Source organism: Diuraphis noxia, unplaced genomic scaffold, assembly GCF_037042655.1.
Source record: "Diuraphis noxia isolate RWA-SAM2 unplaced genomic scaffold, SU_Dnox_SAM2 contig0002, whole genome shotgun sequence".
NCBI classification, from domain to species: Eukaryota; Metazoa; Arthropoda; class Insecta; order Hemiptera; family Aphididae; genus Diuraphis; species Diuraphis noxia.
The window spans coordinates 40341712-40354268 of NW_028301712.1; the positions used below are offsets into that span (position 1 = coordinate 40341712).

General features: G+C 24.9%; 2 non-coding genes across 2 annotated transcripts; both read left to right on the forward strand.

Moving 5' to 3' along the window:
* The first annotated feature begins 8761 nt into the window (after positions 1 to 8761).
* Positions 8762 to 8834, forward strand: TRNAV-AAC (transfer RNA valine (anticodon AAC)). Its single transcript has one exon. It is a non-coding gene; the product is annotated as a tRNA-Val (tRNA).
* Positions 8835 to 10067: 1233 nt separating this feature from the next.
* TRNAV-AAC (transfer RNA valine (anticodon AAC)) lies at positions 10068 to 10140 on the forward strand. Its single transcript has one exon. It is a non-coding gene; the product is annotated as a tRNA-Val (tRNA).
* Positions 10141 to 12557: the final 2417 nt, after the last annotated feature.

The window sequence follows — 12557 nt, forward strand, 5'->3', positions numbered from 1 at the left end:
TATAAGTGAATACCTATGGAGTGTTGTAAAATTTAAATCAATTCTAAACTAATCGTGGTTTTGATGATCTATTAAAAGATAATTGTTGATTGAAATTTGAAGAAGGTATATTTGTACTATTTATAATGTTTATATCAATAAAGTTAAATTTAAATAAAAAATTTACATTACACAGGACCAAAATAACGAATATCTAAGATTATATAAAATAAAATAAAATCTTTATGATTGTTCATAAGTTTAGTGGAAATTATGATACTGCTGTGGCCTGTGGTTGTATTTTATGAATAACAACTATTATTAAATTATAATATGGTATAATATGAATGAAATTATTATGCTCTTTTATATAAGTAATATATTTTTATTTTACTGATACCTGAAATAAAAACAAATAAATCTACTAATTATTAACTTATGCCAAGTCTGGTAATTAAATTAACTATAATAAGTATTAATTATATACATATTACATATATTAAGTTAAGATAGTATATAACACTTTTGTTTAATTTTTAATTAAGAATTGTGTACAATCTGTTAATTTCTATATCTACTTAGAGATGCTATTGGTATGATTTGGGTTAATATAAAATAATATAATGTAAAAATATATCACAATTAAAAAATACTAATTTACAAAAATATTGTTACCTACACCTACATCATTTTAGTTACACATTAAAATTTGAGTTTAATATTGTTTATTTTATTGTACAATGCAATAATTTCAATAGTTGAGATTTAAGGTTTATGATGAAAGCGAAAAAACATATTGTTCCATGCACATAACAAATTAATAAAATGTGTAACAATATGCTATTTTATATTTATAATTTATATATTATGTTCATAAACTTTATTTACGACTTTTAAAAACTAAAATGTTAAGTTTTAATTAAATATTTGCCAAATGAAACACCTATAACGCAAGCATATCATGTAATTTGTGAGCATAGATGGGTCAGATAATTACAATATAAATTTTGGATTTTATACCGAAACATCAAGGGAACACTTATAATACGGTACTGTGCTGCAGGCGTGATATGTGTGAAAATAAATCTCATTTACATAATGCGATCAGAATAATACTACGACGTTCCGACAGCTGCAGTCGGTAACGTTTTATTTATTGTTTACAAAATAAATTTTAAAAATATTAATAATAAATAAATAACTGGAAGCAAGCAATAAAATATAATAGTAAAACGAAAATTATTATTCGCATACATTGTAACTATTTTCGGTTTAAAATAACGGACTTAATAACAAATTTCATTGACTATTAAATTTGCATTTATTACATTGCTTATATAGAAAATAGCCCCTTCAAAAAAGACTCATCATTTTCATCGTAGTACTTAAGTAAAATGATAATAATAATCGTTTGTATTGTATTAATCATTTTACCTAATCTGTATATTTTGAATAAAAAAAAACTAGAAGATCAGTCCGTTAAATTAAATATTCTAGTTTATATTTAACACAAATAACAACAGCACATAAAATCAATAAGTGATACAAAATATTAAATTCAAAAAAACTGCTTTTATAATAATTTATATTGACAACAGTTTCATTCAGGATAATTCTATTTATCTATTTTTTATGTAAAAGTATTTTAAGTTTTTTTTTTTATTTGCTTAAATTAAAAAAAATAAATATTTTTAATGTATATTATTGTTTAACAATGATAGGTCAAGTGGGGTGTGACAAGGGGTTATTGAAACTAGATGTCACGTTCGCGTGTGGTAATTTGAAATATTAAGATATTTTTCTCTGATGCTATTATAGAAAAAGTAATTTGATCTATTTACTTTTCATAATGAAAATCGTTTTATTATTTATATATATATATATATATATATAATTTATTTAATACTGGATGTGAATTTTTTTCTTTCAAATTTAAATTCTGTTTAATTAGATTTTAGTTTTAATTTACTATTCTATTTAGGGAACTATAATTAAAATTGTATAAACACAACTATAATGAATATTAAGTAATCAACTATTTTTAAAAGACATTTGACAAGATGACCTAATCCCCTGTTAAAACAAAAATACATTTTAAATATAATATAAAATAAATTTAAATTAACAATGTATATTATTATATCGAATAAATCGAATTTGTGAATTTTTACTGTAGTTCATGATAGTTATAATATATATATATTAAATTAACATAAATTCACAAAGATGCCACACCGTAATAATTATGATTGACATTTTTATAAAAAAATCAACCCTATTTAAAGCTTAATAGTAGTTACATGAAACAAAATTCAACATTTAATTTATTCTGAAAGCGTATAATAATACTATACATAAAATCACAAAATATAATACAATATACATACTACTTGTGATGGAGTTGCGCCATTTATAATAGTAAATAATTTGATTAATTAAACATATGTTTTCTTGATGTTATATTTATATGAATGTAATCACGTAAATCATACGTTTCAAAATCAAAGTTATCATGGTAAAAATCTCGGAACATTAAAATGTATAAGCTGTGGTTTTCACGTTGATAATGTTATCTAAAATTTTAAAAAAACCATACAACATTAATTTATAGTTAAAAATTATTTTATTAAATAATTTATAGGTATACGTATATTAGACAGCAGTGTACGTAATTATTGTGTGTTTGTAATTTATAGGTATGTATGTACAAAATAGAAACTTTACAAAATATTTGAAATTGGAATATCATCATGTATTAGAGTGATAATTGTTTATTTTATTACAGACATTTTTCCAGCCTGCAGAAACTATATGCAATTTTAATTATAAAATTAATTACAATGGTACCTAATATCGAATTATTTAACCCATTGTTAAAAAATTATTACTTGTAATAGCGCCATGTGTGCGGAAACTTTTTATGATTATAATTTTTAAAAAAATCGAATTGATTGGGCACATATTATTCACTAAATAATCTATATATTATGATGAAATTTAAAGTGATAGTTATAATACCTGCATAATGGTAAAAATGTTATCATAGTACCTACATCTCCTCGTATTATACCAGTAAAAGTTTAATGCATGTTTAAACCCATTTTACTAAAATTACACTAAAATATAAAAAACGTACAAGTATTTTTCAGTCTTAAAAACTAAAGGCATATAATAAACGTTTTACGTTTAAGTGCAAAACGCAATTTTATTTTTTTTGATTATATAAATTTGGACTTTTAAATAATGTGATAGTAATTATTTGTATTTTTATATTTTCTTAAAAATTATTTTAACACTACCACCTTTGTTTCAAAAACCATAGTATTGGGTTTCAAATAATTAAAATTATAATTAAGGACCAACTATTATATTTAAAAAACAAATCCCCGTTCGTTATTTAATAAGTATTAAGTAGGTACCATTAATAACATAAACCTATGGATTATTTTCATGTGATGTAGAAATATTATGCATCATATGAGGTTGAGTATTTTTTTTTATCCTTTGGTACTTGGTAGTAATGATGACCAGATATCATTTTTTAGTTGTAGGATAATATGATATTTTTTTATAAATGTACTGGAAAAAAAATTATTTTGTGTTCATAAAACATTAAAACTATACTATGTTGGAATATCATACATATATTATGATATATAGCTATTGCAATATATTGTATAGAATGAACAATTAACAATATTGAAAGCTCCCATTCTAATATAATATACACAATTTTTATTGTTTTTAAAATATAAGCATGGTAACTAACATGAAAACACAATTACTTTATCATTAATTATTATCAATTATATATCATTTATAGTTTCCATCGTTGTTATGAAATATGAGTAGCTACCTACGGAAAACGACGTAGAACAGTAGACGTACGACAGTAGAACAACTATAACAAATCTTAAATCATACATAACAAAATACCTAAAATACAAATAAATACCTAACTACTATTTATTTTTATTTATAGTATTATTATAGTACAATGAATTATTATTATACAGTTGACTCCACGTTAACACTCGCAAGTATAAGGTCCAATTGCTTATTAGCCTCAAAATCAACTGGAATAGACCATTACCACGTAATCCAAATACATTAAAAATACTAATCATATTATATTCATCACAATAGCTGAAATTGAGTAGGTACTTAGTCACTTCACCGATGAACAAATACTTGTCAGTTTTCCAAATGTGAAATATATTAAAACATTATAATAAATTAAATAATCCTACGTGACGGTTTTAGTTATTAGATATCATCAAAAGCGTCAGTGTTAAGTGATTAAGTACAACTTCAGTTTAAAAAATAATAACCTACTCTGGACAAACGCGTAGTATGTGGATGACAGCTATCGCAATTGTGACACGTAATACCAGAGTACTTTATACAATAACCGACCTACACTAACACAGGTCACATACCGATTACTGCAGTCAACATTGGTGCTAAATTAGCTCTTTTTGGCATAACCCAGTATATTATATATTATATAAAGATTGATTAATTATTATTTTTACAGTGGACATGTATGGGTTTAAAAAGCAATTTTTTCTCAAACAATTGATAATTTTACATATTATTTTATTTAATATATCTATATATACTACAGTTAAAACTGTCTAAAGCGGACCCTGAATAAAAGGGAAAACTATCCAACACGAAATTTTTCTATGGTTCCGGCACGTTCCTATAGTTTTATATAGACGATCATCCTCAATAAAACGGAACCTTCATGACGCGAAAACGGAACGATTTACGAAGTAGGTACCATGCAAGGAAAAACCTTGCATAAACCGAAAAATGACTATTAAAATTACTATAAACCAAAAATTAGGTATAAAATATAGATATGCGAATGTGCAATGTAAATCATTAAGTAATAGTGATAATAATGTTAATGAGTTTTTGATGATTAATACAAAATTTGGTAACGGAGAGCCAAGAAATACATTCACAAAATGATTGTGAAAGTAATTCATCTGGCGATGAAGAAGAAGTGATGCATGAAGAAGTCATGACGATTAATATATATTAAAAAACATTAATTGAAATAAAAATTCTACATCGGTTTGCTATTGATCAATCAGATGATAATCTTCTTCAATTGGTTTCATTGATTAAACAATAATCAGAAGAAAAAATAGCAGCAACCGTAACAAAACAAAAAACTCTACACCATTTTTAGAAATGCTAAATGTTTATACGTCATATTTAATTGTCTTGAATGAATTATAAAACCTATATTTTAGTTTAATTTTAATGAATTATATTATATAAAACAATAAATTGAAAAATATTCTTTGATATTTTCGGAATTTGTCCGTTTTATTGATCAAAGCGGAAAACTACTTAAAGCGGAATTTTTTGTTGGTCCCATGCGATTCCGCTTTAGATAGTTTTCGCTGTATTTTTATGTTGCCCTTATTTTTGATTATAAAACATTGTCAATTTAAAACTAAAAAATAGCGATGATAATGTAAAGTAAAAATATGATTATTAATGTATTATAACTAGGGCTGGGATTTCGATGCACTTTGCATTGTTTTTCAAAGCTTACTGAGCAATGCTCGTCTTGTCACAAATTTGTTTTATGTACATTTAAATGAGAATAAGATAGTTTATTTTGCATTTTTTAGTTTTTAGGTCATTTTCTTAATTTTTTAGGGCATTTTAGAGTTTTTGGAGCATTTTTTGAGTTTTTGGAAACCTGCAAGTGTATGAAACTTGAACGAAGTCCACGTCTATGAGATTAAGTCTATCCAACTTTGTGTACAACTTTTTTTTTAGATTCATACTAAAACTATGTATTTACAGTTTACACTTGTAATAGATTTTTATAATGTTTTTTTTTAAAACTTTTTATTGTAATTTATACTAAAATTATTAAAAATAAAAAAAATTGTAGATTTATTGCTCTTTTTTTAGGGAATTTTTTGGGGTTTTTTAGGGCATTAAAATCCCAGCCCTAGTTATAACATATAAATAGTAGTTAAGATTTTATAATTAAAAACCATAAAAATTAACTTAAGAAAGTGCTGCAACAACAACTGTTATTGTTGTGGCTATCTGAAAAGTGCGTGACCAAATTTACGCTCAGAAAATCACGTTTAGTTCTGTTAGATAAAAAATTAAAGTTATCTGATCTATCTATTATGAAACTTGAGGGTAAGAAAATTATCTGTATTGGTAAATTTTTTGAAAGATAACTCAATTTCAAAGAAATTATTATGAACATTTTTCGTTTATGCTGTATATACTTTATAGAAGAATAACTTATTAAAAAAATTATAGTAAAATTATTGTTTTGTGTATCGTAAAAACCCATACACAAACAACAACACAAATAACGTTCTTACCATCAAGTTTCGTAATAGGTCGATTTACTCTAATTTTTAAACTAACTATTTAATCTGCTGAGCGTAAATTTGTTATATCAGTATATTACGCACTTGTAAGGAATGCCTGCAATAAATAGTTGTGTAGCGTACTCTTAAATGAAAGTGTCCTAGGTTAAAAAAAATTACCGTTTATACGCTAGAATGAGATATAATTTATTATTTGAACTCAAAATAATATGGAATTCCATATCACGTTGAACAATAATTTAAACCTCAAGTTAGATGTCCCATCGTTTCTTGTATGAAGGTTTCGTCTCACGTGTAAATGTGAAATATATTTTATTATTCACTCTATAGCTATACTTTACTATCAATATGATATGAACATTATTGCAAGAATATACTTTTATATTTTTAATTTCAATAATTATAATACGATTTACGTGTATTGTATACCTGGTTTTATGCAAGTGCAAAATATTATAAACTTATAGCACAAATAAACATTGAAGATGTAGTTTCTGATAATAAAACATAATATAACATGTACATGTAAAACTTAACCATAGTTTATATTTTAGGAAATGGCTGAATGGATAAAAATGAAATGAAACGTCAATGAAAAGAACAGCGAGTTGACGTGAGAGTGATTTTTAAACATCAGAACAGTAAATTCCACTACTTCTGTGCCAATTACACAGACGTCAAGTAGCTGCAGTATAACTGCCAATCGCTGAGCTCTTAACATAATAGTCTGCGTCATTTGCCATAGGCAATGTTGAAATTAATTTTTTTTGAGATTCGAACATTGAAAGCAAGATGATACGTCTGAAGGCTAGATGAGAATTATTTTCTTTAAATCCAAAAGTAATGTAGTTTAACGTGTGGTAACATTGTAACAATACATAAAAATGTGTCGTAAAAAATATTGCATAAAAAAATTAGCATAAATGGTATTGACTAAGTATGTTTAGTTAAAGTCATTGCGATAAAAATTACAAAACGCGTGATCATAATAAAATGTAAACAGAAAAAAGTTCTTGTCTTTTTATCATGTTATACCTGTTATATTATAATATTGAAGGTAATGTGTATAGTGAACTACTGAATATTGAACGTCATACTGAAAGACTTACATGAATGTCTACAGTATAGCATATTAAGTTATACGCAAGAGACATATAATGTTTGATAAATTTGGAGCATACGAAATATTTTATTTAATAATACTCGTATAATGTTATTATTTTATACATTTATCGATTTTTTTATTTTTTAACAAAGTGATATCGCATTGCAAGTGAATATATTTTATTTCTCAACGGTTTTATAATATATAGGCAGGTGCGTGAGATGCAATATGAAGCATACATTTTTAAGTCTTAAATGGAAAAATCTTACTTAAACGTCGGAAGAGGAGTGGGTATATCGCTGCAACATAAAAAAAATAAAAGTATTAAGAATTCAAAACAATAATGCAGCAGCCAAGCATTCATTCTCATTTTTAAAAAATGAATTAGGTAACTTAGCGAATAAATTCCCATAACTATTACCATTATATTTATAATTTATATTGATATAAAGGTTCATAGAGTTCATAGCATCTTACCTCATGTATTATTCGATAGTGTTCGATGTATTGTGTGCATTTATGTTTTGTATATGGTTCTGATAGTTATGCACCTGCTATTACATATTCTGATATATTTGAATGATTTTATTATTATATAGGTAAACAGCTTTCAGTATACTACATACTATTGTTTATTACAACTCAACAATCAATCTGAATGATTTGAAAACTAATATTTATTTGTAATTTGCTTATAATAAAAATACTCAAAAAGTGTTTTTATGTCAAATATAAAATAATAATTATTGGTGGATAAAATTTAAAAATACTTATCAGAAGTCTGTAGTTTCTTTAAAAAAAAAACCCAAAGCCCTTTAAATTTAATTAGAATGTTAGTGTCTGAGTTGAATTTCTTTAAAAATTGTTGAATCATTAGATTTCCTGTTTACGATGTTTTAATTATAATATAACATAAAATATTAAAACAATAATTATCTTTTAACCTTATATCAAATTAAATGTAATGTTAAATTAGGACATATCCTTTTAGTTACCTATCTAATATATATTTTATTAACAAACTGTTAAGTTGTAAAGCAATTTACCAAGTAATATTTGTATTGGGCGTAAAATGCAGAAGTCCAGATAAAACAAATTGTTTTGTTAAATGGATAACAGCAAATAAATTAACTTAATATATTTATAATTTAAAAGTTGTAATTATTAGGTGTAATATATTAAAACTATAATAAACTATAAAACTACTGTAGTACTCGACAGTATTATATTGCGAACGTTATTCATTTTTAATTAGAGATTCTAATTGGCTGAATAATCGTTTTTAATCTTCATAGTTTCCGTGGTGTAGCGGTTATCACATCTGCCTAACACGCAGAAGGTCCCCAGTTCGATCCTGGGCGGAAACATTCATATTTTATAAAATTTTTGCTTATACAATAATCACGCAATACTATTTTTTTTATCAATTTCTTTTTAAAAACAGTAATCATATAAACAGCCAACAGGGCCAACATATTAATTTAATGACACAAAAGGCAAAAAAAATTATTCATTTTCATCAAGGTAGGTAATGTTAAAAATATAAACTGGTTTATATATTTAAACTAAAATTTATAACTGGTTATTTTTAGAATTATAGTCTATGATTTAAATTATTAATTTTACTTCATTATTGTATTTTTCCTAAGCATTTTTTATAGTGTATAGATGATAATTTTATTTTTATTATTATTAATATAAAATATATAAAGTCTTCAATTATTAGTCTAAAATTACGAAATGTTATGGGTTTACAATATTAAGAATGAAATTATCATTGTCGTTATAGGAATGTAAAACACTAATATTTACAGTTTTTTACTGGATCTGTTTATAAATTATCTGTTCACTCCTGAATGGGTGAATGCGTTTATTGGGTATACCCATTTGGACACAGTTTTTTTTGTTTTAAAATTTCTGAGTTTAGATGGTAATTTGTTTTCGTTCTATTTCCTACTTATCTATTTGTTATTTATATCTTATATGTACCTACACGTTATAATTTGTAATTTAAAATAAATTAAAAGGTATACTCTCAATCCCCAACACAACCTTAGCTTAAAAGGGATTGATAATCATAAATTTGTCTAGAAGTTTGTGTTGAAATATTGTTAATTTATAGATAAAGAAAAAAAATACAGCGTGTCTAGTACATACTTCTGGAAAGAACAGATACACGAGTAGGTAAGTACTAGGCAGGTTTAGCTAGAGAACTCCGAATTTATATACCTAATATTTTATTTCCATGTATAATTTATTTTACCTATAACGGCTATAACCCATTATCAGGTAAGTATCTCTAAATTTCTGACGATTCAAAAATAATATTGGTGTATGAGAGATATTTAAAAAAATTACGAAGATACAAAATATACAATTATTGTATAATTTACGCATCTATGATCTACCTATTAGTAGGTATAATAAAATGTTATAGGTATTATGTAATTAATATATTGTATAATCAAAGGGCAATGGTTTAGTTATTAGGTAGGTATATTGGTATATATAATTATATAATCAATTTCAGCAATTTGTCACATCTCACAATACACATTTATTCATATTAACAACAATAAATTTTTACCATCTCTTCATACGTTTCCGTGGTGTAGCGGTTATCACATCTGCCTAACACGCAGAAGGTCCCCAGTTCGATCCTGGGCGGAAACATTAAATTTTTTTGCCATTTTTCTCAAAGTATTTTCAACACCCTAAACGTTTTGCTATAATAAATTTATTACACATACAAATATTGTGTATAATAAGCACACACTAAGCAAGTGACTATAGAGAATGCGCACTTTTATTCATTCAATGTATGCATACCATATAATCGTATTTTTATTTATATGTTCAATGTTTATATAATATTTTCACGAGCTTATAATTAGTCAAAATCGAATTTAGTAATTAGTATTTAGTTAAGTTTATTTTGTAAACCTACCGAATTCGATCTAACAACTTTATTCAGCTGGTTGGTAGAATTTTTAAAGACATCATAAATTTCTAATCAGTTATACCAGAAAATGTTATATTATAGATAATATGGTGTTAATAGATTTTTTACAGATATTTTTATATTTTTATCACCTTGAACTCTAGAACATAATATTAATATTAATTAGTTTAATATATTTAAAAAAAAAAAAAAAAATGATTAATAAAAATGTTTTAAGTAGTTTTTAGCCATTCGTACACCTATTAAAATGAAATAGCTTTAAAAATGTAAGTACCTACCTATAATATTATTGCATTAGTCATATTTAATAAAAATGTATCAACAAACTTATTTCACTTGGTAATATTCTCTTACAGATAATTTTTTTAAATATATATATAGGTTAATAAATTTTAAAAAAAAGATACAAATATTAATCATTATTTCTACTACCTATATAACTGTAAGTTATAACCTAGCTATCTATTAATATTATAATACAATTACTTATTATTATCATTTTATAAACTGCTATTTTTATTCTTAATGTTAATAAATGTATTTACAACAGAACTTCGACCGTCTGAACTAGGGATGTGCTCACAGAGAGACGAGGGATATGACTATCCCGCATTCCCGCACCTTTAGCTTATTTTTGTCACATAAAATGTATTATAAGGTGATGATTTTAGATAAACCGTGGCCTGAAAAAAGGTAAAAATTCATACCTACTCGTTACTCCTCTCCATTCAAAATAGTTGAGCACGCCACGCCACTGGTCTAATTGAGACCCTACGTCCTAGTTCGGAAACATGAATATTCAGATACCGGATATTGTTTTACATTTATTACAGTCTATATGACATATTATACTATAATATATTGATACATAATATGATTCACTAAGTATACTCATGCTTATTTTTTTATTTAATAATCAATCTACTCAATTAATTTAGTTATTTTGGTAATTTTTAAATACACTCAAAGTAACACATAAGCATATTTCACATTTTTTTTAAATTCTTTAATTTTTTTTTTTTGTACATCATAAGGAGTGTCCTGTGAGGATATACAAACCTTTGTTTTTCAATTTAATATAAAAGATTGATTAAAATTACTAAAATTTTCATCATAGCCATATCTTATAAAGTTATAAACCTACCGTGGAAGTTTTATCTTTAGGCCACAAAGTAAAATAACTCGAAAACTATTTGTTAAAATTTATATCCCATTACTTCAAATTGTTCAGAAAAATTATCCACTGAATAATATACAATTAAAAATTGTGGTTCTTATTCGAAAAATCGAAGTTTGTATCTCTAGAGGATACTCCTTAAGAAATACAAAAAAATCTGAAGAATTTTAAAATATAGCATTTAAGTATATTTTAAAATTTCAAAAATCAGATCTTAAATAATTATATTTTTAAAGTAAAAAGGAATGAGCATGTTTAGTGAATCAATCTGTATATATATATATATATATTTAATGTGTTCATACATAAAATTAAGTAATGTAGTATTGATATTATATTATTTTTTATTAGTTCTATAATTATTTACGTTGATTAATCATACAAAAATTCATGATTAGACGCATGTACAAACGCTATAAGACTTATTGTCATTCGGATACGTAAACTATATCTGAGTTTTGTTTAGATAATCGAAGCTCTATTATAGGTATATCATAAATATCCCTAAATTAGGTTGGGAATGCAGGAATAATAGGGTCATTCAATTTTTTTCTAGTGTCTCGATCCGGGGGGAAAAGCGAAAAGACAAATGTTGAGGGTTAACTAGCTGTCTCTATAGCCCGTAACGTATTAACATAGATATTTTCACTTTATAGTTATACGTATATATGTATAATAATATAGTATATTGATAATAAAAAACGACCCAAAGATTTCAGAATTAGGATCAATTTGTTATATTTATGTGAATATTATGTGATAAATATTATACAATATATTGTACCTAAAATAAACTGACAACATATCATCATACACAAAGTCGTTGGTCAAAAATTAAATATTCAGATGAAATTTGCTTTAACAAAAAGCGTTTAAAAGTTCACATTTTTTAATGAATTTCTGTTCAAAAGCTTTCTCATGGTTGGGTTAACATTAGGAATTCAAATTGCC